Genomic DNA, 26711 nt, shown 5'->3' with positions numbered 1-26711 from the left:
TCCACTCACACCATCCAGTTGGCACTTCCTGGGATCTACCCTGAGGAATCCTCTGGTGGCTGCAGCCTCTGGGGTGGAGGAGAGGACATGTGCTGAGGGCATCGGAGAGCAGGGATGAAGGGAGAGGAATCCATGGAAGGGGTCTGCAGGGGGCAACCGGCAGGTGCTGCCCTGGGCTTAGGACTCTTGGTCCCAGAGCTGAGGACTTAGAGATGGTCTGGCTCACTCCCTGCATTCTACAGATGAGGAAACTGAGGCCTGAAAGGAAGAGGACTTGCCTGAAGTTGCACAGTGGGGACATCACAGAGTGAAGACTCCTACCACGCCTTTGACTTCACATCCAGCATTCTCTTGACTTCCAGGCTGCTTCCTGAGATTGCCCTTGGCTTGTCACCTTGGCCCTTTAGAAAGGCCATCTCTCCAGGGTCTGGGGTCTGAGCAGCTCAGGACCAGAGGCAGTGGCAGGCTGTGCATGTCTGGGTAGCGGGTGACCGCTGACTGCAGCTTATTGGACCCCCAGGAAGGGATCTGTGCCTTGTGTTTCCATCCCTTCCTTCAGTCTCCTCCTGTGTGAGGTGTGGTATACAGGGCTGTCAGGGTCCCTGAGTTTCTGGAGAGGGTTTTGGGTCTGGTCTGCGTGGATCTGGGTAGGAAACATCAGCACTGTCAGAAGAGGGGAAGTGGGCTGTGCCTGGCTGGTTCTGCTTTGTGAATCGGAACTGTGGATGACTTAAAACAGAGATATCAGGAGAGAAGTTTCCCATGCCCTGCAGCCGTACCCTGTCTCCTATCTTGTCTCTCTTCTACATCTCCTGGACTCTTCATCTTCCCACTTCATTCATCTGCAGCTTGCTTTGGGAGCCTTCTCCACTCTGAACAGTATCCAGGGGTCCGTCCTACAGAAAACAGAGGGTTCTTGGGGTTTGCAGAAGGGAGGCGGGGGTGGGTGGCTTCTGCAGATCTGACTGGCTGGTCTTTTTTAGGATCAGGGTAGTACAGAGGGTGTAGTCCCTGCTCAGCCCCACCCAACAGAGAACCCACACCCGCTTGAGCCCAGTATTTGTGCAGAAATGTCTTCTCTCACTCAAGCAAAACCCCGACCTGCACTGGAAAGCAAACCCATCAGCACAGGGGTAGAGATCCACTGGGGTGTCTTGACTCGTCCCTTTTAGTTTCATCTTGGGCTTCTTTTCCTTTGATTATTCCTGCCATCACCCTCTGGCCCAGGGGTACACTCCCCTACCCACCACCCTGTGAGAAACATTGTCTTTCCCGCAACCTCTTGGTAGTGGCTGGCATTTAAAAGAAGAGAACTTCACTAACTACTAAGGGAAAATAAAGTGGAGATCATTATAGGAAAATAAAAAAAGCAAGCAGGATCAAAATAGCCCACTTTGCAAAGCAAGGGACTGCAGTCCTGCACTAGTGACACCCTGCTCCCCAGGGGTTGGTTTGATTCTCCAGCTCCAGTGCCCAGAGTGAGGACCTTGTGCACACCTCTGCCACCCTGCCTACCTCCACGTGCCAGGATAATTTATGTAGCTGCCTCCCTAACGAGACAGGGACACCTCAAGGTCAGCAGCAGGCTGTGCCTTATCAACCTCGCCTTCCCAGAGTCTCAGCACTCCTGGTAGATACCTGGGCAGTGCGTTCCTGCTGTAGAAGCAGTGTCACAGGCCAGATAACAGCACGGGTGAGAATAATGATGACAGTCATGATAGATCCTGATGACTGAAGTCTTAGTAGATTCCAGGCCCTGCTGGGGACTTAACAGAGATGATCTCAGGGGTAACAACAACGCTTATCTGAAATTCAAATTAATACTGTCATTAGCTTCATTGGACAGAAGAGGAAACTGAAGCTTAGTGGTTCATAATGTACCTGAGGACCCCTCCACTGGGAGGTGAAGGAGAGAGTATTTAGACTCAGCTTGTTCAGGCTGCAGAATGCAGACTGTGTGGGACTCGTCTGCACGTGCTGGGCATGTTCTTCTCATGTTGGGAAATAGGGTCTCACGACTTGCTCTCCAGGCCTCAGACTGTGCAGGCCAACTGTTTAGCTCATCCTAGTCCCTGCCTTTCAGATCTAGGTTCTGAGCTCTGGTGCCTGGTACAGGGCTGGCCCCTCACCTTGCAGGGAGCATCCTGATCTGAACTTGGGGCCTCATCTTCCTCAGCTCCATGCTCACACAGGGGCCTCTGACACTGTATTATCCTTAGGACGAGAGGCCCAGGCCTGTGGTCTTACATTATCTGCACCAGCTCTGAGATGCAGAATCTGAGATCACACCAGATCAGACAGTAGGTCTCCAGCCCCGGGCCTTCCTAGCTATGTGGGTGCTGCCTGGAGTGTTGCCTGGAGGCCAGCTCTGTGTCCTGTTAACTCTGTAACTCTCAATGGTCAACAGAATGAATGCCATCTCACTGCCCCCATCTTGCTCCTAATTCCACCTCCCATGCCTGGTTGTCCCTTGTCACTTTGTTCTTCTGCCTTTGGAGCACTGACTCAGTTTCTAGCCTGTACCCTGGGCTGAACTTTCTAAGTCTTCTGCTCCTACCTTGTGAATAACAATCATGGCCAGCCAGCATTGTGCCAAGGGCTTTTAATATGCAGTAGCCCACTGAATCCTCCTGTGGCCCAAGGAGGTAGACGGTATTATTATGCCCATTATGTATATAAAGAAACAGAGGAAGAACCCGAAAGGGTGAGTACTTTGCCCAGGACCATGGAGTGATGAAGCAGTGGCGTTGCGTCGGACAGGGCTCTCCTACATCCGTCAATGCTGCCTCCTTACCTAGAGCTGCCTCAGGCCTGCTTCTGGCCCCTGGGCATACCCGGGCCCTGCTCCGCAGTTTCTGGCCCTTGCAAAACTCCCCCTAAGCCCACCCTTGCTGCCCACGGCCTTTGCCTTCTTGTCCCTGGCGCAGTCTTCGCCTGCCAGCTGCTCCTTCTGCCTCTGAGCGTGTGGGCAGAGAGGGGCTCTGGGGAGGAAGGGAGCAATGAGGCAGCAGGGGGCACAGCTGTGACCAGCGGCCAGCCCCCTCCTGCAACACTCACGACTGGCGACACAGGCCACTGCGTCCTCCTGGGTGACCTAGTGTGACGCTTTGCCCTGGCCAGCTGGTCAAGGACGTTCCACTCGGCTGATTTGGAAGCGGTCACTGTCCGCCCTGGGGGCCGTGTGCTGGGGGTGTTCCAGCTGGAGCGGCTGACATCTGTCTTCTGCCCAATCCCATCCACCTCCTGAGCCCGCAGCTCTGGCTGGAGGGAGCAGGGAGGCAAGCGCCTTCTCACCCCTGCCGCCCACCCTCCTGCCAGCCCCATCGCCCCACCTCCTTCCTCTCCCTCCTCTCCCTACTGCTTGGTTTGAGCTTGGAGGGCTCTCAGCCCAGTGTGAGGCAGTCCAGAACCCCAAAAGGATCCTGTGGGTTCCTCAGGGACCCCTTGGTCTCACTTTGCTGCTGCCTGACTGTGGGATGTTCAGTGAGTCATTGAGCCTCCCTGGGCCTCGGGTTCCTAATCTGCTGTTAATAATGGCACTGGCCACCTAGGGTGATTGTGAGAATTCCAAGTACCTAGCACAATGCCTGGCACCCAACACCCCACAAGTGGGCACTCTGGTCACAGAATACGGCTGTGGCCTCCAGGAAGCAGTCAATCACCTCAAAGTGCCAGGAGAGTGACAGTTTTGTGTACTTCCACCTCACAACTGGCAACCTAAACCTCTTGGGCAAGTCTTTGAGCGCCATGTGCCTCAGTTTCCCCACCTATTGAATGGAAGTCACAGGCTACTTCATGAGATGAATGTTGTGTGTTCTATGTGAAATGTTCTGGAAATGTGCTCCATAAACTGAAATGGATGATTAAAATGAGGGATGATATAACTTTTAAAAATATGATTGTTGTGTTATTGAAAGGCAGCTTCAGGGTTAGGAACATAAACTGTGGATCCTGCCTGAATTTGAACACTATTGTCAGCCGTGTGACCTTGTCAGCTGTGTGACCTTGGCTAAGTCACTGAACCTGTGTCTTGGTTTCCTGTTCTGTAAAATGGGAATAATAACAGTACCTGCTGCATAGCCTTGTTGTGAGGTTTGAGTGTGGGTGATGTGCCAGATTCAGAACTAAGCTGGCATGAGAGGAATATGTAGGTGCATGCATGTGTTATAGCTGGGCACTGGGATCTGTTCCTATGCCCGTGTCACAGAGAATCTCTGAGTTCTGACCCACGTGCATTCCAGTTAGTTGGCAAGCAGCCCCTCTGTACCACCTCACCCAACATGGGCTGTAAAGTTTGCTTCCTGGCTCAAGCTTTGAGGCATGACAGGCCTCTGTGGCCAAGAGATTCCAGTGGCATTTAAGGTGTACAAGAAGCCCTCATTCTGGCAGTTGTCTCTGCAGTGCCACATAAGCTGTATTGATAAATTAATCTTATATTGTTGGCACCAAACAATCCTGTAATTTTTCTATTGTGCAGCCTAATCGGTCTCAACAGCTGTGTCATTAGTTTATGTTTGTTGTATCTAGTCAGGCCCTTGTGAGCTATTCAACAAGCCCCCTTCCACCTCCCCATTCACCCATCACTATAGGACTGGCCTTAGTGCTCTTTTCCCTGGCCTGGACTCTCTGTTAAGGGGTGGCAAACTCTTTGTTTTATTTTATTTCATTTTTATTATTTAATTTTTAACAAATTTTTGTTTTTGTTTTGTTTTTAAAAAAATAGAGATAAGGTTCCACCATGTTGCCCAGGCTGGTCTCAAATTCCCGGGCTCAAGGGATCCACCCGCCTCAGCCTCCCAAGTGTTGGGATTACAGGCGTGAGCCACCACACGTGACAGTAAACTCCTTGTTGAAAAAGTGAGCATTGCATCAGGATCAGGTTACCTGGTTCTGCCCCTGGTATTTACTAGCTATTTACTTTGGTAACATGGTTAAAATTGCTGTTATTTTTCCCATCTTTATTGATTTTTTTTCTTATGAATTTGTAATGACATCAGAAAATACCTAACGTGAAATATTAAGTGAAGAAAAACTAGGATTCAAGTTGTCCATCCATCATCATCTCATCCTCTAAGAATGAAGATGGGAGGAAATGCTCCCAGGCTGAAGATGGTTACCTCTGGGAGCCGTAATTGCTAGTAACTTTAATTTTCTTTATATGTTTTCAGTTTTTCCAGACTTTCCACAATACGTCTGTATTACTTTATAACCAGGAAAAGAGTAATTGAAATTAATCAGCATAAAGTCCACCAGCAATAGTTTCTTCCGTTGTAAAATGAAAGCATTGGACTAGATTCCCAACCCTGGCTGTGTTCCAGAATCCCCAGGAGAGTTTGTTAAAAATGCAGAGAACTGAGCCCCATTCCAGGAATTCTGAGTCTGTACTCTGGGGTTAGGCCCAGGAATCAGCATTTTTGAGACGTATCCCCTGGAGGTTCAGGGGCATCTAGGATTTAGATCTCTGGGTGGGTTGATCTCTTGGGACCTTTCTGCCATGATTACTTCCTATGGGTGTGTCCTATTTCGAGTGGCTTGACTGTGGGGTGGGAATGGGGAGTCCTGTGGCCAGCATTCCTCTGGCTTTAGGGACAGATCTTTTGGATGTTCCTGCTCTCACTGGGAAGAAGCTGGCTGCAGGCGTTTGTGGCCATGTGCAGGAAATGGCTGGCTTGAAAGCTGTGTGGGCTCCTGTGACTGCCCAGAAAGGGGCCTTTCTCTCACGAACATTTCCCAAGAACCGTCCAGGATTGGATCTGTTCTCATCTCTGACCCATTTCATTCTCACCAACTCACACAGTGGACCTTGCTCTCACTATTTTTCAGATCCGAGGCTTCCAAATTTAAGTGACTTGCTGGCATCACACAGCTACTGAGTGGCAGAGCCTGGATTTGCACTCCCATCTGTACCTGCAAGCCCATGCCCATGTTGTTTTCTCTCCAGCAGGTCCCATTGGGGGCTGACCCACAGGTCTCTGTCTTGGTGGCCTTTGAGGTTTCGGTCATTCTTCTGAGTAGGAGAGGCTAGGATTTTCCTGTGGGCCATCACCCCCTCCTTGCCTACAGTAGGACCCCTGCCATGGGACTCCCCAATCCCAAGAAATGCATGAACGGTTGAAGCTTGGAGAGATTTTTCAGGGTTCCTACAAGTGGCTCAAAGCCATGGTGGTCATTGTCATCTCTGCTGCTGGCATTCTTTTTCATTTCTTTATTTCATTTATTTTATTTTATCTTGTTATATTTTAGTCTGCTGATTATGTCTTCTTTTAAACCCAAGCTTATTAAATTGTAGTCTGATTTACTTGGGGATTTTCTCTGGGCATTTGAAGCTCTTCTCTCTTGGCAGTTGATAGCTGCGTTTTTGGCTGGGCTAGAAGAAGCAAGAGAGGAGGGGTGAGAGCATTTGTGGGTTTGGATGCAAGTTCCCCAGTGAGAGCTGTGTGACCTTGGGCAAGCCATTTCGCAGACCTTTGTTTCACCATGTGTGCAGTGGGGATAATGCTGCCCATGTCAGAGGGGTGCAGAGAGCGTGGGCTGAGATGATGTAATGCACTCAGTGCAGGGCCTGGCACTCAGAAGTGCACCACCATCAAGATTCTTCTAGTCTCAATTTTGACCTCCACCACCCCTGGAAGCCCGGACAAGTCACCCACTTCAGGAGCTTCAGTTCCCACCAGAATGTACTGTTTTGGAAATGGAAGTGCTGGTTCACAGCTGGGCTAGTTGAGGTTTCGGTTTAGTCAACTTCATCCAGGGAGAATGACTGTTTCTTCCAGAATGCAGCTCAGTGTGAGGGAAGCAGGATTGGTTCTGTCTCCGAAGGTTTTGCTTGGTTCCATTGCTAATAGGCATTGAGGGCAGGAAGCCAGCCTTCTGCCCCAAGGGTCCAGCCCTGCACAGCGAGGGGCTCTGGGATGCCCCGTCTGTTGTGGCATTCCAGCTGCTGGCTGGGACTTCTCCTCTTGGCCCCCGTCTGTGGGTTTCAGGGGGCTGTCAGTTTCCTAGCAGACAGCCCAGTTGTACCCAAACAGCCACACAGCTGGCTGCAGAGGATTAAACTTAATTTGCTGTGGGTCAAAGGGATTTCAGGCCTCTCCTGTCCTTTTTCATTGATTATTTTGCTTTGATATTGAAGGGGGAAGTTGGACTCTGCTAATGGGCTTCCCTCTCTGCCCAGGCGGGTGCCATCCTGCACACGTAGGTGTGCCTCAGGCCCTCCACAGACTTTCCTTCATGCGTGAAGATTGTTGTTTACATATTTCCCACCAGTTGGTGGCCAAGAGGTCGTCTCCTGTCATCGTTGCTAGGGCTGTTGCTATAGCATCTGTCATCCAGGCTGTGTTGTGAGAGACCAGGTGGGTGATGCCATGCCCTCTTCAGTACAGACGGTCCTTGGCACTGGGATGGAGGAAGGCCTTGAAGGGGATACAGGCTGGGTTTACAAACAGGTGGATTTGGATGAGAATAGAGAATTCTTAGGGCAAGGGATCCCTAAGCACTCTGAAGCTCCACCTCTCACAGGGGTTAATACGGCATCAGAGCGTCCTGTGACAGGAGCAGATGCAGATGCAGGTGCTGATGCTGGTGGTGACGTCATTGAGCTTTCGGGCAGCTCAGAAAATGGTGCAGGGCACAGAAGCAACACAGTCACCTGTGCCTAGGGATAATGCCTCCCAAGGTTCCCAGGCCCTACAGTCAGACTTTGAGCCCAAGAGTGGCGCATGGGGCTCCAGCTGACAGCATGGTGGTTAAAACTCAGAATCATCACGTCCCATGATTGAGAATTGAGTGCCTTCTGTGCACCAGCCCTTAGCAAGCATTGTCTCGAATTCCCAGAACAGGGCTAGTTGATGAGCATTATTATCTCATTTTACAAGGAGGAAATGTAAGCTCAGAGAGATCCAGTAAGCTGTGCTGGGTCACAGTAAGCTGTGCTGGGTCACAGAACTGGTAAGTGGCAGAGGCAAGGCTAAAATCCCAGGCTGCCTGGCTCTATAGCCTGGGTCTTCACCAGCAACCCTGGCTGCATGGAGAAGTCCTATTTATTTCTCTTTGGGAGGTTTTCTATGGAGGCTGCATAGAAATGTCCATCAGAGGCCTCAACATAGTGCTCTTGTTTATAGCAAAGGCAGATGCTCCCATTTCACAGACGGGAGAGTCTGTGACTTGCCCAGGGACGTAGTCAGGCTAGACTAGAAATGGTTTCTTGAAGCACACTTGCATTCAACTCGGGGGAACAGAGGTGTTCTGGGCCCCCCATAGTGGGTCTTTAGGGAGAGCTGAGATTCCTGTTGTCCAGGTGTTCTTCCAAGAAAGGGACCCCCAGAGGCGGCCTGGAGAATGGGGACAAGAGCCTTTAAAAATTATGCTAAAAAGCACATAATAAAATTTACCATTCTCACCATTTTTAAGTGTACAGCTCAGCAATGTTAAGCACATCCACATTGTTGTGTAACTGGTCTCCCAAACTCTTTTCATCTGGCAAAACTGAAACTCTATGCCCATTAAACCACAACTCCTCATTCCCCCATTGCCCCTCCCCTGGCAACCACCACTTTCTGTCTCTAGAAATCTGGCTATTCTAGGTACCTCATATAAGCGAAATTGGACAGCGTTTGTATTTTTGTGACTGGCTTGTTTCATTTAGTATCATGTCCTCAAGGTTCATCTCTACCGTAGAGTTTGTCAGAATTTTCTTCCTTTCTAAGGCTGGATAATAGTCCATGGTGTGTATTTACCACATTTTGTTATCCGTTCATCTGCGATGGATAGACGGGTTTCTTTAACCCTCTGATTATTGTGAACAGGGCTGCTGCGAGCATGGGTATACAGTCATCTTTTTGAGACCTTTAATCTTTTGGGGCACTTACCCAGAAGTAGAGTTATATATGGTAATTGTTTGTTGAACTGGGGAACTGCCACACTGTTTCCCACAGTTTTTCCACCATTTTACGTTACCACCAGCAGTCTAATGTCTGCACATCCTCATCGACTCTTGTTATTTTTTGTTTTCTGTAAGTGTCCACCCTACTGGTTATGAGATGTTATCTCATGGTTTTGATTTGCATGTCCATAATGATTGGTGATGTTAAGTATCTCTTCATGTGCTTATCAGCCATAAGAGTCATTGTTTTTGAAGCGCTGTTAACTGCAAACTTCAAACCACTGAGTTCACCTCAATCCCTGGTACTTTGGGGTCACCATCAAATATGGTTCTTATCCTGATGGGATTTGCAGATTAAGACAAGTGGGGCCTGAGGCTATTCCACAGTCAACTACAGCAAGGAAGGGTGAGATCAGTTCCCCAAGAGAGGGGTGGATAATAGGTTCGGGAGCTCTTGCCATGGGAGGGGGACATGCATTTGTGATGACACTGGGCTCCCCTAAGAGGGGTGATAACGATTCCCCAGGCAGTCACCATCACCATCTTGACCCACTACAGGGGAATTGCCTCATGGAGGCCTGTTCTAGGAAGGATGGCTGGGTGTCAGGAGGCAGTTCCAGCTGCTGCGCTTGGATCCAAAGACAGCTCTCCCACTGGCCATACCTGTGTGCCGTGCTCTTTGCCAAGAGAGATGGTCTCACTGCTAATTTGGGGTCATGCAGAACTGCCTCTCTGCCATGACCAGCACGTGGCTGGGCTGGTCAGCGCTGGGGAGAACTATCTGAGTACATTTTATTCTGTAGCTAAGTTTCCTTTCTTCTCAAGCTCCAGGCCCACAGGGGTGAGCTCTTTCTGAGCCAGGACAAGTACCTAGGGCTGCTGTGTGATTTTCCAATACCCAGCCCCAGGATGGCCAGGATGCTGAGCCTCTGGGGCAAGGTATTCCATCTGATTTCGGGAGACAGTTCTAATGCAGATCAAATTTGATACCTTAGCGACTGTCCCTCTGAGGTCAATGATCAATTGCTCCTGTCCTCTCTGCCCTGGTGAGGTACAACATAACAACTCACTGTCATCCCTTATTTAATCCTGGCTTAAATGGGAGCACTATTAAGTGGGGGCACTATGATCCCCTAGCCGTGACCTTGGACCAGGCACTGTGCTGGGTGCTTTATGAACATCTTTTTGTTCAAGTCTTATAACAACCTAATGAGGGTGAGAATTGCTTTCTCCAATTATAATGGGACAGCGTAGGATAGGGTTTAAAAGCAGGGACCCTCTAAAATCAAGCTGCCTGGGTTCAAATCTCAGAACTGTTATTTTCCAGGGGGAACCTGGGGAGCCTAGATCCAGGGAAAGAATAGCACAGAGTTCTAAATCTTTGCATTCATGTTTACATTTTTCAATTCATATTCTTTGCATATGACACTTCCTGTGGTTCCATATTTTATAAGTATATATAGATGTTACCCTGCTACTGCTTTTGCCCAGTGTCAGTTCTCCCCTCAAGAGAATGGACTTGCAATTCTCTCACCAGAGGTGATCAATTTTGCATTTAATTTGCAGTTTGCCCCTCTTTATTATGCATTTGTGTTGCTAGCATTAGACACTCCATTTCCAGATCTCTCATTCTAGAATTCTTTGGGCCTCTTTCCCCAGCTTTCCTCCTGGCCTCAGCCTGACTCCGCTGAGCTGCCTGTTGATGCTCTTGATTTTGTTCTCAGTGGCTCCCTCCTGGCATCACAAGACACAGCATCTAGCACGGAACATTTCAGGGGAGCCATGGGGAGTGCTGCGTCAATGGAGGTGTAATGCCGGAATGAATATCTGCACACAGAGTGAATATCTGCACAAGGGAGAGAGTGATGAGGACCAGGTGGGGCTGTGGGGGGCTGTGTTTGCCCTGGAACCGAGCATGCTGCTCGTGTTCATCCCTGGTGACAGCTGCTTTCCTTCTCCAACCCCCATACGTGATGCTCTGTTTGAACTGGGATTTGTCAAGGAAGCCGTGAACAAACTGGGATGTTTTTCCTCTGATGAATTGCCATTGCCAAATTTCAGAGTTACTTCCTGTGCCTAAATGCTAGATGGCAAACACACAGTGCTTATGATGTGCTAGACACACAAGGTCGGAGGTGAGGGAACCCAGATACCTTTCTCTGACCAAGAAGGGCCATGGGCCTATGGGTGATTTGAGCAAATTACTGAATCTTCCTGGGGCTGTCAGATTCCTTATGTGGGAATAAACCGGGTATAGGACTGGGGAGCAGGGGGAGGCCCAGAAAGTCATGAGTTCCCCATCACTTTGCTGAGCACCTGTCAGCTGCCGGCCACTGCTCTAGGCACTGGGGCATGAAGATGAGCCCTACTGGCCCTGCACTTCAGGGGCTCACATCCTAGTGGAGGGGCAGATGTGTGCCCAGCCAGTTATGGGACAAAAATGGCAAATTCAGACAAAGTCGGCCTCATAGGGGAAAGTGTTCCAGAGAGGTTGCATCTTGCTTGGGAAATAGGAAGAGTGTTCCCTTGGGGGCACTTTTTTTTGTTCTTATTCTCTCTGTTTTTTTTTTGTTTGTTTGTTTTTTGTTTTTGTTTGTTTGTTTATTTGTTTTTTCTGCTTTATTTTTTCCCGGCTTAAATGGTCCTAGCCCTAGTGACCTCCTCTTCAAGAAGCAGTATGGTCAGGTGGCTGTTCTGGGTTCAACAGTGTTCGCCTAAAGTTCATGTCTGCTCTGCAGCTCAGAATGTGGCTGTGTTGGAAATAGGGTCTTTGCAGATATAGTTCCTTAAGATGAGGTTATCAAGAGGGGCCCTACACCCAATGACTGGTGTTCTTGTAAGAATTCGACATGTGGACCCAGCCACATGCAGAGGGAAGAAGGCCTTGTGAAGATGGAGTAGAGACTGGAGTGGTGCAGTTAGGAGCCAAGGAATGTTAAGGATTGATAGTAACCCCTGGAAACTAGGAAGAGGCAAGAGAGAACTCTCTCCTACAGCCATTCAAGGGAGCATGGCCCTGCTGACACCTTGATTTCTGATTTCCAGCCTCCAAGACTGTGAGTCAATAAATTTCTTTTGTTTTAAGCCACACAGTTTGTGATACTTTGTTATGGGGGCCCTGGGAAACTATACAGTGGCTAAGCGCATACATCCTGTCTTATGGCCTCATTTCTTTTTTCTTTTTTTCTTTTTTGAGACAGAGTCTCATTCTGTCTCCCAGGTTGGAGTGCAGAGGCATAATCGTGGCTTGCTGCAACCTCCACCTCCCAGGTTCAAGCAATTATACTGCCTCAGCCTCCTGAGTAGCTGGGACTACAGGCATATGTCACCACGCCTAGCTAATTTTGTATTGAGATGGGGTTTTGCCACATTGGTCAGGCTGGTCTCGAACTCCTGACCTCAGGTGATCCACCCCCCTCAGCCTCCCAAAGTGCTGGGATTACAGGCATGAGCCACTGCACTCAGCCGCCTCATTTCAAATCTTACTTAAGCTGTGTGACCTTAGGTAAGTGAATTGACTCCTCATGCCTTGGTTTCTTCTCTGTAAAATGGTGATAGTATTAGCATTTGCCTCACAGGACTGTGTGAGGGCCACAATAAGTTAATGAAGGCAGAGCACATAAAATAGTACCCAGCACATAGCAAGCACTGCATGTTTGCAGTTGTTATTTGAAGTCCATCTACACTCCCACTTCTGAACCACAGAGCTCTCCTAGCACCCCTGAGTGAGGCCCAGCTGCCTTGTCTGTCTGTCTGTCTGGGCTTTAGTCTCCACTGTTCCTAGACAGGGGCTGTGGGCACACCCTCGCAGCATCTCAAGTGGACATGTGTGGGTAGCTTGTCCCCCTGTTCCTCTTTCATTGTCCTTGTCCCGCCTTTATTTTATTTGGGCTGCGAGGATAGAAGGTGGGAGAACCCAGACACCTTTAAAAGTAGACAGTTTCCTCCAGTAGAGGAGAGCTGTGAACCTAACAGCAGGGGGGCTTTGAGCAAGTTACTCAATCCTGGTGGGCCTGTTTCCTCATGTGTGAAACAAGAATGATGGCTCTCCCCAACATCAGAGGGCTGCCTAAGGATGACAGGAAGTGAGACCACGACTCCAGGGAGCAGCTGTCAAAAAATGTTCCATGCAAGAAAATCCACACCAGAAAGACATTTGTGCTAGTCTCTGTCAGGCATAGAAAGAAGCGCATTTTACTACGGCATAAACCTCAGACAGACAGAGCCATTCCGCATGGGCTGTTGGCATCAGGTGCCCAGGTGATGAGACCCCACCACCCTGCAGTGTCTCAGCGTGGGCATTGGTGCAGTGACCTGCTTTCCTGGGGCTGTTTCTGACTCAGTATAGGGTGAGGATGGAGTTGGACTCCACTCAGTGCAGGGGCCCTGGTGTTTCCCCTTCAGGCATGGATCTTCTTTGGATATCTGATGGATTTTTGCTCTGCCAGTGGCAGCCACAGAGTGGAACATACTGCTGGGATGTGTGTGTGTGATGCAGCAGCCAAAACAGCTTCCGTGAAGCATCTCCCAGGCTGGAGAGGTAGGAGGAGCTGGGAGAAAGGAGGGTCAGAGGTCCCCCAAGTGCAGGTCTCAGTTACAGTATTTTCAGGTAGAAACGAGACCCATCAACAGAGAAGTGTCTTGTGAACATCCACATCTAAATGGCAGCTTTACCATTTACACATCTTGCCTCATATCTAAGCTAAAGGCTATCACTTTGACCACCAACATAAAATGTCTGCACTATGGGTACATGTTAAAGAATTCAGAGACATGCTGAAGAAATGAACTGTTAGAGACTTTTAATGGATGCTTCCACCATTATTCCTTTGGGATTCTTCACATTTGATTCATGTAATAAATTGGGTATTTAGAAAGCAATGTATCTGGGCTATATTTGCTTTATTCTACAAAACTGAGTTTATTGAATTACAGTTTAAATGTGTTCATGAGCCATATAGAGTTGATTAGAAAAGAAAAAACAAAACCACTCATTTGAAGAACATTTCTGTTTCTTGTAGAAATATAAAAATGGGCAATTCTTCTGGGTATATACCCAAAAGAATTGAAAGTAGGTATTTCAACAAAAACATAAACATGAACGGCTGTAGTGGCACTATTTAAAATAGCCAAAAGGTGGAAACACTCCAAAATGTCCATCATCTGATGAATGAATAAACATGTGGTCTATCTCTATAATGGCCTATTATTCAGCCATAAAAAAGAGTGACATTTTGATACATGCTACAACATGGATGAACCTAACCTCAAAAACGTGTTAAGTGAAATAAGCCAGATACAAATACACATGCATATTTTATGATTCCATTTATATGAAATGTCCAGAATTGGTAAATCCATAGTTGCCAGGGACTAGGGAAAGGGAAGAAAGGGGAGTGACTGCTTGATGATGTAGGATTTCTTTTTGGGGGTGATGACAATGCTGCATTAAATAGAAGGGATGTTTGCATGACATTGTGAATGTATTAAATGCCACTAAATTACACATGTTAAGATGGCTAATTTTATGTTATGTAAATTTGCCCTCAATTAAAACAATAGTGCATTAGTTTTTTTAATGAGTGGAGTACATAAATGCTACTTGAATGAAAATGGTGTGCTGGGGCTCTCAGTGGAACATCTCACTGCTCTGGGTCTCAGGCGGGGTGTCCCCCTCTCTGCCCACTGCTCTGTTTGTCTCTCCCAAAGCTGCCTTCCATCCAAGGTGGCGGCTGTCCCAGGAGCCCACTCTTTGATGGAAGTTGAGGCAGAAGTTGTGTTCTTTGGTTAGCTTTTTAGGACGAGCTTTCATGATCCATTTACAAATAAATCAGAACTCAGTGATACTAGCTGTATGAGAGAAGGCTTCTGCTTTCTCTAAAGACTCTGTAAACTTAGAGGAATTTCTAAATAAAACCAGGGGCAAGTTGCTCCAGGTGTTAGCTCTCTCCTGCCTTGGGGAGGACCCAGCAGCGTCATCTTCAGAGGCACCACCTGGGAGAGTTGTTACTGCATCTGAGCTTTCCCTCTGGCCAGTGTGTTCAGTTCCAAACCATCGTGATGCAAAGGCAAGAAAGCAATTGAGGAATTGTAGAGTAACAACTGCTTGAGATACAGGACATTCTGTAGCATTCCTTTATTTCTTTCAAAACCTGAGGCTAAGATTTTTTTGAGTTTCATTTTAAGAATTTCTTCCATCTTCAGACTTTTGCGAGGAAGATAGATCAGGTCATTGCTCTCTGTTTTGGAATTGGGCTGCTCTTTGAATTGCTTCTCTCCTGGTGCTCCCAGGAGACCAGCACAGTTAGAGGGGTCTGAGGCTGCCGCCCCTTGAGAGGCCCTCCCTATTCAAGAGAAACATCTCTTCCTAGGTGTGGGCTCCCTTCAATCCCTCTTTCTTAGCTTTTTCTTGGGGCAGTGCTTCATAAACACTTGTACATCTTTGCATACAGAGAAATTGATAATATTTATTTGTGTAACACCATGAGGACACATAGAAGAGGGTATTTACAGCTGGATGCGACCTGCCAGGTGGCCTCCCCAGATCCCCAGATCCAATGCAGGACTGCATTGGCTGGCAAGATAGAGTTTTCAAGGTAGGGGAGGGGATGCGGGCTATGTTTAGCCTGCTTTTGCAAGAAGCCCAGAATGAGTCTGTCATTTACCTGTCAGTGCCAAGATCCATTTCCTGCCCTTGAAGTCCTGAGCCCTGGAAACTACATCTCCCAGGACCCTTTGCCAACTGGCTAGGGGCTGGGTTTGGCCAGTGGGAGAAACTGTTTGAGTCTGTGGTCAGGAACAGAGAGGGCAAGCTCCCTGCCTCACTCTCTGGGTAGTGGTCTTTGCATCTTTAGCAATGGCTGTGTTTCTTAGTATTCGCAGCTTCTTCTGGGCAGTCCCTGCTGTTCCTGGCTCCTGCCAGACGGCTCTGACCCTGGGCTTCACAGCACCACTTCCTCCTTTTATCCCTTCGGCCTGGGGTCTTCCTGCTATTGCTCATCTCTGGGTTGCCTTGTGGCTCCCTGTTTGGCTTTTCAGCAACTCCAAGATGTCACCTGTTTCCCCATTAAATTTCCTCTCTCAAGTATAGGATGTGAATTCTGTTTTCCTGACTGGTCTCTCATTGATAGGGCATCCTGGCCACTCCCATGTGGTCTTCCAGACAGCACCAGCTGATAAGAGAACACACATTGGATTAACCTCGTTCTTTGTGCATACACCTTCCTTATCAACCCATGGTAGCAGTAGGCAGCTGCCTAGAATTTAGGACACCGGCTGCTGGCCAAACATCATCTCCCCATGACCAATAATGGGGAAGAACAGAGGTTTGGGGCAGCTGCTTCCCTTGTCTGTCTAGAAAACTCCTATGCATCCGTTAAGGCCCATATATCACTACCTCTTCGTCACTGTCTTCCTTTTCCTCTCATTTCCCCCATCTTGGATCAGTTTTTCCTTCATCTGTATTCCCAAACCAGTTTATAGAACTATGCCTAATAGTAGTTTTTCCATTATAATTACACAAAGATTTATTTCCCTTATTAGTCTTCAAGTTCGCCACGGGCAGTACCTGGTCCCACTCAACTCTGTATGTCCAATGCCTCACTCAGGGCACAATGCTCGGCACATTTCAAAAAAGACATCGTTTTATTGAATTCATTGGCCCTCTAACCTGATTGCACACTAGGATCCCCCTAAGGAACCTTTAAAAAATACAAATGTTCAGGCTCTACTGCAGACCAATGAAATCGCAATCTCTGAGGGTGGGCCCTAGACACTGGCATTTTCGAAAGGTTCCCTAGGTGATTTTGATGTGCTGCCAGCATTGGGAACCATTGGTTTATTTGACTGCTTCAGCTTACCACTTGCTGTTTATTAATGAGTCCTGCCATCAAACCCAGCTCTTCCTGCAGTTTAACTCAATGTAGCATATCACTGTGAGTGCCTACTCTGTGGCCAGGCGTTGTGCAGGCACACTCTTGCTACAAAGTGTGTTCTATGGACTAGCAACCTCAGTCATCCTGGGAGCTTGTTAAAAATGCAGAATCTCAGACCCTGCCTCGTTCTGACCTATGGGTCAGAATTTGCATTTTTACAACATGCCCAGGTGGTTTGCATGCGCTTTATAGCCTGAGACACAATGACGTAGCATCATGCAAATGTCAAATTGCTTTCTCACTGTGAATCTCGTTTTCTTTGTGTCCACTCTATTTTGATTCCCTTTAGAGGGGTATCATTTTATATCCCTTTCTCCAGCTAAAACGGAGCATCCAAAGGGGCTGAGACCAAGCAGGAGTCAGATGAGATGAAGGAACCCCTTGAGTGTGGGAGGGATGTGGGAGGGAAGAAATGGACTTTGAGAGATGGAAGCCTTCCCGGGCACACAGAGTGCTGGTGTTTGGGAGACCTTGGGGATGGGCTGTTTGGAAGGGATGTCTCCTGTTTCTGACATTGCCACTTCCTTGGTTATGATCCAGGCGTGCTGGAGGGATGTCGTGGCCATAGTGACTGGAGGACTGCAGCAGATCCCTTTGCAGGGAGTGGGGTGGCATCGAAGCAAACCAAGTAACCTTGCCTGCCTCATGCCTTTGGGATCCACGACCATAGGAAGTTTCTGCAGGCTGGCCTCTCAGGATCCACAAGGTTACCTGTTGTTCAACTTAAAATGGAATATGATGACCCGTGTCTAAAGGCAACCAGGAAGGGGCTGAGAATCTTTGCATATCTGATGGCATCTCTGCCATCTCCCATGAGCTGAGCACACTTGGCCCTGGTCCGTCGAGGCTCTGTTTGAGGGTGATGCTGATGATAGCTCCAGGAAGCCAGGAGGGGCCTTGGCTTATCTGGGAAAAAAGCCTTGTCTGGGGACGTGCTTCTTTTGCCTGCAGCAGAGGCCTCTGCCATGTACTGTTGCATGGTTAGTACTAAACCTTTGAGAGGACAAAGAAGAGGCAGGGTATCCTTCTCCAGAGAGGAAAGCTCTTGTCCCCCTAATACACTGCTTTGCCACCTGAGTCTCCGTGACTGGATGAGGCCACAGTGATAGCACATAACCACTTCAACAGGACAGCTGTGTGTATTTTATCTTGAACTCTTCAGATAGATTTAACAGAAGCTTTTGGAGGAATTGGGATTGTGTTTGAGACACGACATAGTAAGGGTGTGTTTGGGCTGTGGGCAGGAAGTTGAAGGTGTGGGAGGGAAAGAGTCACATCTCTGGGTAGCTCAGTTGTCCTGACTGCCTCAGCACTGAAGACAGTTCCACCACCTAGCTCTTGGGACAACTATCCCCACACAGTGTCATCCTGTAGGCAGGTGCCTGGGGACTCCCTGGAGGGAGATAATATAATAGTCCCAGCAATCACCTTCTTGTGAAACCAGCCTGTTAGGATCAAGCAACCTGACAAATACCATTGAGTTCCTGGCCCGAGGCCTGGGGATGCAGCCAGGAATAAAGCAGGCCCTGATGGACCCACAATGTCAGGGCAGAGCTAGATGCTAAGCCAGTGACTCTGAATTTCACTACAAGTGCTCTGAAGGAGGAACACAAGGTTCTGGGTAACAGACCGGGGCGCTGACCAAGCCTGGACCTGGGGTTCCCTGAGGAAGCACATTTCCCCTGAGACTTGAAGGAGTTGACCAGGTGCAATGGTGTGTCTGGGGACAGTCTCAGGGAGAAGCACGAGCAGACACTAACAAAAGCCCTGCGTGGGGCCGCTGATGCAGAGACAGATGGCTGTGGCTGCAGGGCGATGGGTGAGGTGGGAGCAGAGAAAGGAGCCGTGAACCATGAAAGACCCAGCCCCGCCCGCCTGGCCACTGTAAGGAGTGTGGGCTTCTCCTCAGAACCAGAACCCCTTGAGGTTTCTGGAGAGTTTTGATAAGTGTCTTCCAAGGCATCTCTAGCTGCTGTGGGGAATGGATTGGAGAGTGGGGCCGAGCAGATCCCGGAAGATGAGGTCGGCAGCTGTTGCAACTGGACCTCTCTTCATTAAGCTGTCCATTCACAAGGCACCCTCCAGGTCTGCAAGAGGGAGCATGAGGGATTCAGGGGATGCTCTTGTCCCCTATACACACCTAGGGGCCGGTTTGACTACAGTAGGTAGGTCAGGGTTATGGGAGACTCCGGTCAACCTGTGTGCCCTCCCATCCGCAAAGTCCTTAGGAGCCTTCCCTTGTAGTCAGACCCACCATTTTATTTATTCAAGGCCTGGAGAATGAGCAGGGGCCAAACCGGGGTGAGAGGACTGACCCTGGAGTCACCATTTGGGGGCTTAGGATAGCCCTTTTTCAGAAGAGGGGCTATTGCAGCTTAGTTACCTTTTGGTGCTCAGGAAATAGAGGGCTGTGACTGGCTGGCTTCCTGTATCCCTAGGATGATATACCAGAGCTTGTGTCTGTAGAAGTTTGTAGCCTCCTAGGAAGAGATCTGTGGCAGATCACATAATAAGTGTGATTTCACATGAGCATCACTGTCATGCTGGGCTCTTGGACCTCTGTGGGACCTTGGGGAGATGCTTGCAGGAGAGTCTTCAAAGGCCTGGCTGGCAAGATGGGAGGGTCTGAGAGCTGAGGCACACATAGGCCAGTGTGGGCGGTGGACACATGCTGGCTTGCCATTGCCCCATGCTCTCTTGAACCAGAGAAGTCTGTCATCCCTTCTATTTCTCACCGCACACGGACACTAAGGCATCAAGGCTCCAGCTGAAATGCATCTTAAACCCTGAATCCAGATCCCTCGTCTTCCCACCATATACAGAACCACATGCTAAGCTTAGCAGCAAAGGGAGAAAACCACTTTTAATGGATGTCAGTGTCAGCCCTGGATTGTTTTCTTCTTTCTCTCCAATTTCTCAGCACTCCTGAGAATGCTGATTTTCCTGGTAGGAAGGGCAGGGCTGATGCAGGATATTGCCCAGACTGTAACAAGAATCTCAGAGATGCATCATCTTCCCCATCATATTCCTTTCCTTTTCCCTCGCCTCCTGTCAAAGTGGTTTGATCCAACTGAGTTTGATCCAATGGGAGAGGGGCTTGTACCTCACCACTCAGGTAGCCCTGCTCTGCTGAGAGTTGACACCTGATGAATGTGCCTGAGCCTGAGACTGTGCCCAGCAGGTGACACACCCCCAGTGAATATTTGTCCAGTGACTGCAGCCTCGCTTCCCTTCACCAGCAGCTCTGGATGTGTGGAATGAGAGTCTGTGGCTTGGGCGGGCTCTCATTCCCACACTTTTATGTAATTGATTAGTTCACTCAAAGAATTTTTAGCACCTCCTAGGGTGCAAGCAGGGTGCAAAGGAAAGGGTCTTTCTGAGGGGAGAAAAGATACATCCACAAAAACTCTGATACCAAAACAGACTGTGATAAGGCTTGAAGGAGACCCTGGCGAAGGATCAGGACATCAAGGGTAGAGTTTGTAGAGTGAGTAGCATTAGAAATGACTGATTGTAGGAATAGAAGTGATCAAAATTTGGCTTCCCTACATTTCTATAATGTGTTATAGTTTATTTGGTTTTTGTTATAGACAATGACTTGTTGAACCATCTCAAGAACTCTGTGAAATAGGCAAGACTTTTTTTTTAAAATTTTTCAAGTTAGAAGATAATAGGGGAGAGGGCATGCCAGAAGGAGGAGAAATCCAAAGACTGGCGAGACCAGGTTCCTGAAAGGTGATAGATTGTTGGGATTAAGAGCAACCACTGCAGAATCCAATGGAGGAGAGTTTGTATCTGGACTTCACTTAAAAAAAATTACCTTTGCTTAACTAACACAGGAACAGAAAAACCAAACACCAGATGTTCTCACTCATAAGTGGGAGGTGAACAATGAGAACACATGGACACAGGGAGAGGAACAGCACACCGGGGCCTGTTGGGGGGTGGGAGGCAAGGGGAGGGAGAGCATTAGGACAAATACCTAATGCATGTGGGGCTTAAAACATAGATGATGGATTGATAGGTGCAACAAATCATCATGGCATATGTATACCTGTGTAACAAACCTGCACATTCTGCACATGTATCCCAGAACTTAAAGTAAAATTTAAAAAATTGCCTTTGCTTTTTTTTAAAAAATATTTTTATTGATACATAATAGATGTACATATTTTGGGGTACATGTGATAATCTAATACATTCATATAATGTGTAAAGATCAAATCAGGGTTATTGGGATAGCCATCACCTTAAATATTTATCTTTTCTTTATTCTAGGAATATTTGAATTACTTTATTCTAGCTATTTGGTAATGTAGAGTAGATTAATGTTAAGTATAGTCACCCTACCAATCTATTGAACATTAGATCTTATTTATTCCATCTAACTGTATATCCATACCCACTAATCAACCTCTTTTAGCTATGTGAGGTTTGAGAAGGTCACTCAACCTCTTGGTGCCTTGGTGCCTTTCATTTATAAACAAGAATGATAAAACCTGTTCATTATGGTGGTTATGGGATTGAAATGAGATTAGGGGGGTAAATGCAGAGTCTAACATGCAGTAAAAGCCCAAACAGTGCAACTCTTTATTCTTTTAAGTGGATTATTGGGGTCTGAGTCATGTGGTAGGAGGCAGAACTGGAAAGACATACATGGGTTCCCATGTGTAGCAGCTGGTAGACAAAAAGGTGTCTTAGTTTGGGAACCCCTAGAAGCAGACCCTGAGAGAAATATTCAAGGGCAAGTAATTTATTTGGGAAGTAATCTCAGGACTTCTAAGTCAGGGAATGGGGAACTGAGATGGGAAGCCAGGAAGAGTGTGTCCCGAGCTAGCAATCACTGTGGGAAACTGGATCTGGGATATTTGTCTACCATCATCTCTAGGAAGGCTGCTCCTGGGGTATTAAGCCCTGCAGACACTTGGCCCACCCCAGAGAAGGCTCTCAGGAAGAGAGAAGCAGGTGCTGGCAGCTGGGAGCCAGCTAGCATCAGAAAGTGGGAAGGTCTGAGGGACATCAGTGGGACACACATAGTGTTTGCTGGACAAGCTTTGCAGTGTCTCATCCAGCCCCTGCCCAACCAGATTCTCCTGCTAGCCAGGGGCATTTTATTTCCTAGGGAATCGGCAGTGCTAGTTTTCCTTCTTTACCTTGTGGTCTTGGGTCTTATTAGTTCTCGGATCTCACCTTTGTGGGAAATAAGACTCATGGGTCACACTCAGCCTTTGGACACACAGGTGTCGATGCTCTCCTTGGGAACATCCTTCTCTCCAGGACAGCACTTTACACAACTGCACAAATCATGGTGAGGAGATGGGCTGGACTGGAAACTGGCAGGCAGCCCCCAAGGAATCCTAGGACAGGGATAGATCTGGGGCCCAACTGGTCACACCCTGAAGATGAACATGAATGGGTCGCTTAGTCAAAAGGGCATCTGTATCCCCATAACTCCCCCAAATGACTGTCCAGAGCACACAGCTGAGCACGGGACAGCTTTCAGAAACACTGACTCACTTTTTGGGTTCTTTGAGGTTTCTGCTTTAGAGAATGGGGCATTCTGCCTGTTGCTGCCAACTATGACATCACACTGCACAGAGCAGTTGGCTGGAAGAGGAACCCTGTCTCCCAAACGCGAAGATGAATGATTGAAGGGAAAGGCCAGGAGAGAAAGTCAGTGAAGTGGAGGAGATGTTGAACAGAAGTGAAGTTGGAAGAGCCCGAGCAAGGCTGCTGAGATACAGGCTGGTAGAGAAAAAAGCCCCTCGTGCCTCCCCACTTAGGCTTGGATTAGCCAAGAGAAGACCTGGAAGGCAAGAAACAAAGACCAGGAGGAAGGTTTTGGCCAGCAGTAGTCACCGGAGAATAGCTATTAAGGGCTGTTTGGGGATCCTAATCTGTGGAACCCTGACCTTCTTCAGAGGCAAATAGATGTTCACATTTAGGCCTTGATATAGTCTTTTTTTTGGAATCCAGACCTGTTGGAAGGGCACCATCTTTGACAAAGAAATGAGGGAAGAAATAGAAGAGAGAGTGACTTGGGACATCATTCAAATGTATTTTATAAAGCTGCTATAAGTAAGAAGAGCTCTGTATGCCCTATGCAAGCATTTATTCCAGGGGCATGAAAAGAACCCTTTATGAGCAGACCCAGCAGACAGGGGCTCCTTGGCAAACAGGCAGTTTCCATTAAGAAAAAGCCCAACATCACGGTGTCTGAAGTATTGGGACCCCAAGATACCTGCAGGCAGGGCTAGCACCTCACAGGTTTAAGTACAGGGACCAGCGGAGATTCAACCTTCTCTGCCTGGAAGTAATGGCCTTTGTGTCCAGATGACGTGAATTGGGGGTGTTTTCCTCAGGGGCCATTTGTACCTTAACCTTTCTGCACTCCTGTAGCATGTACGAGGTGTGCAGGAGGAGAGGGTTTGTTGTCACACAGGTTCCTTGAGAGTCTGAACTGAAGACTACTGTGAAGTTTGTTACCGTCATAGAATTCAGATGCAAGTCTTGTGCTGGCCTAGGTTTTGAATTCTTGAATTGCACGTGATATGGTGGCTTCACACACCCTTAGAGCCCACGGACAAGGCCCATGAGATCCATGGGTGGTAGATGTCTGCACACTCATAAATGCAGCTTTTAGTCATTTTGAATTTCCAATGGCATGCTGGTAAGGAAAAGGAAGAAAACTATCAATAGGTGGGCTCAGGTCAAAGGGAAACTGACCAGCTGCTGGGCTGGTCCCCAGAGTCTAGCCAGCACTCCCATTCCAACATATCATGATGGGTAAGATATTAGGGCTTGAGTCTGATTAGGAGTGGTCTGGCTGACCGTGGCGCCTAGTGCGGTTGATCTGGGAAGCACTCCTGTTAACCAAAAATTAACAATGCTGTGATTACAACGGGGCAGACAGGAATCTACATGGTTTGAGATTGGACCATTAGCCATTAGCAAGATGCTGATGAGAAAGTGTGAGCAGGACTTGAGTCCATCTGCCAGGAAAAAGAAAGATGATGGTGTGCTCGCTGCATTGTTAGAGCCTAGCTGAGCAGCTGGGATTTGGGCAGGGCTCCTGTCTCAGCTTTTCAGCATCTCATTGAAGTGGCAATCAGAGCCTGTGATAGAGACCCTGTCATATTGCTAAGGCGTTTCCAGAAAGCTTGGAGGGAGGGCTGCAGCTTGGTGGTTGCATAGTCTGTTCTCCCGCTGCTACAAAGAACTGCCCAATACTGGGTAATTTATAAAGGAAAGAGGTTTAATTGACTCAGAGTTCCACATGGCCGGGGAGGCTTCAGGAAACTTACAATCCTGGCAGAAGGGGAAGAAAACCATCCTTCTTCACATGTTGGCAGGAAGGAGAACTGCTGAGCAAAGGGGGAAGAGCCCCTTATAAAACCATCAGATCTTGTGAGAACCCACCCATTATCACGAGAACAGCATGAGGGTAACTGCCCATGATTCAATTACTTCCCACAGGGTCCCTTCCATGACACGTGGGGATTATGGGAACTACAACTCAAGATGAGATTTGGGTGGGGACACAGCCAAACTATGTCAGTGGTGTAGGAGGGGAAATCTCTCTAGGAATACCAGATGCCAGGCAGAGGGAGCTGGCACATAGTAGGTACTTTATAAATAAATGAAGTGGAGTTCCAGGCCATACCTGCTGTTGGGATTAGGCCTGGATAGACCAGCCTCACCTAGGCTTGTGAGAAGTTGAACCCAGTGAGTAAAGATGGGCTGTAGGTTGGCAGCCAGGCTGGGCAGGTGGGGACTGATGAGTGGCTTCTGGCCATCGAGTCCTTCTTTGTGGTGAATGCAGGGGGACATGAGTGAGCTCTGTAGCCAGAGGCTTAGAGCCTGGGCTCAATCACGCTGCCAATTTATTCATGGTCACCCACTATCCAGACAGCCACGGGCTGTGCTTCCTCCTTGTGCATAGTGTGATAAGAGAGCTGATTGGGGTTGGACCTGAGAATCCTGGAGTGTTCTGGCTGTGACTCCCCTCTCCCACCTGTAGGTTTTTCCTCTTTACTCACTGGGCACCAGCACCACTTCCTTTCTTGGAAATGGTGGCCCAGGCTGTCCTGCTGAACTCCATTTCAGGAGCCAGCTGTGGGGTTCTACATTCCCAAGCCCCTGGGATCTTTGAGTAAACCCTGCTGCTACTGACCTGGAGAGGTAGAATGCTTGCACGGGTGAGGGCCAAAGACTGGGTCTCCACAGACACTTTCCCCAGGTGCCAGAGTTGAGGGCACAGACACCACTTTGACCTTGAGGTTTCCACTCTGCAGCGCAGAAAGTCAGTCCCAGGAGATGTGCTTCACCAGGCTCCCTAGAAGAGGGGCAGTTAGAGTCTTGTTGCATTCCCCCGTCCTGCCCCACCATGGGACTCCTGGGATGGTGCTTCGAGCCTCCCTTCACTAATTTGGATAATTCCTTTCAGGATATTAAATGCTCTTGCCCAAGGGTGAAGCTGACAGCTCTGGGAAGGAGAACTCCTGCTGCATCCATGCCACATTTACCAGGACTTTTTAGGAGCCAGGAGCCCCATTTGGTGCCAGGGATGCTGAGATAAAAGACATAGTTCCTGCCCCAAGGAGTCTTGTGGAAGAGATAGGCATGTCAAAGAGTATAGGACGATGTCATGAGTGTCCTGGGAGAGGCGCAGGCTCTCTTTGGAGTGGACTCTCACCAGCTTACATCAGTTAAAGCCTGGAAGTTGTGAAAGTAGTGAGCTACTTCCATAGTAAAGGGTAAATATTTGCTCCCTGAGCTCCCCAGGTGATGATGCCCAATATTCCAGTCAACCAGCCGTTCCAGCCTGATACCTCCTTGACCCCTCCCCACCCCATCCCTGGATCCAGGAACTAAGGATCAGTGCCTGGCTTAGGAGGTGATGTCCATTTCGTCCTGAGTTTGTGTTCTATGAAGTGTTACTTGTCTCAAATATCGGCCCTAGTTCCATGATGGACAGCACAGCAGAGAAATTTGTGACTGAGAAACAGGGGGCTAAGGAAGGCTCTCCAAAGGCGAGGACATCTGACTGAGTTGTGCAGGATGAGACTCAGAACTGTGTGTCAGTTAGCGTCTTTCCTCAGCTCTCTGTTTTGTGCTTCTTGGGCCCTTAGCATTGGGCCTCAGCCCTGTCCTGGGCTACTTAGATAGTTCTTCTCCACTGCAGGTTGGAGTCTACCTGGTCCCAGCTTCAAGGAAAAGCTTCTAGGAATTCCTGCGAGGTCTGAACACTCACTGAGCGCAGAACTGAGCATGGGGCACGAGGAGGGTGAGCAAGATAAATAGAATGCAGCAGATTTTGTTGTCAAGGAATTTATGCTCTCACAAGGGAAGCCGGGCAGATAATGCCTAGACATACAGGTGACAGGATTACATACATACATCAGCAGCCACCTAGAAAAATTTCCCAGTAATGAGTGGGTGAGGCTGGGATCGCTGAGTGACTGTGACTGGGTGGCGATGGTTTGTTAAAAGCTTAGTGGAGAGGAAGATGTGGCACATCGGAACCCCAGAAGGAGACATTCAGCTCCATTGACATTCTGAGTAGCCAGGGGTGGGCAGGGAGAGGCACCATGGCTCAGAGAATGCTGGAGGGAACCAGATCTGGGAAGCCAGGGCTTTGTTTGGCTGACTTGCAAAGTGCAGGCTGGGTTACGAGCGGAGGAGGAAGCGGTGGGGAAGGATGGGAAGGGGGTGGCTGAGAAGAGTCTCACACTACATGCCTGTCACAGCCTCAGCCACTGCAGCTACAAGTAGGGTTACCCTCCCTGCCATGGTGGCCCCAGATCCTGACCTCAATTCCTGCATAACCCAAGGATTGCTTTTCTTCTTGGAGAAGAAAATAAACATTCTTTGAGCCCTAGCATATTTCAGGGAAT

At 48.5% G+C, this 26711-nt stretch overlaps 1 protein-coding gene across 2 annotated transcripts in view; it reads left to right on the top strand.

Moving 5' to 3' along the window:
• Positions 1–26711, top strand: part of NTRK3 (neurotrophic tyrosine kinase, receptor, type 3) — a 389076-nt gene that overhangs the window by 24293 nt on the left and 338072 nt on the right. Inside the window, exon 1 of one of the 2 annotated variants that reach the window (XM_011986288.1) lies at positions 18828–18980. The exons of the other annotated variant lie outside the window; for it this stretch is intronic. The gene's annotated coding sequence lies outside the window, so the exon portion shown is untranslated. Of the gene's footprint in view, positions 1–18827; positions 18981–26711 lie in introns of those variants that run through there. 2 annotated transcript variants of the gene reach the window in all.

Source organism: Mandrillus leucophaeus, unplaced genomic scaffold, assembly GCF_000951045.1.
Source record: "Mandrillus leucophaeus isolate KB7577 unplaced genomic scaffold, Mleu.le_1.0 Scaffold297, whole genome shotgun sequence".
In the NCBI taxonomy this organism is placed as follows: Eukaryota; Metazoa; Chordata; class Mammalia; order Primates; family Cercopithecidae; genus Mandrillus; species Mandrillus leucophaeus.
The sequence above is the reverse complement of the archived record's forward strand: the minus strand, read 5'-3'. Positions and strand labels throughout refer to the sequence as shown.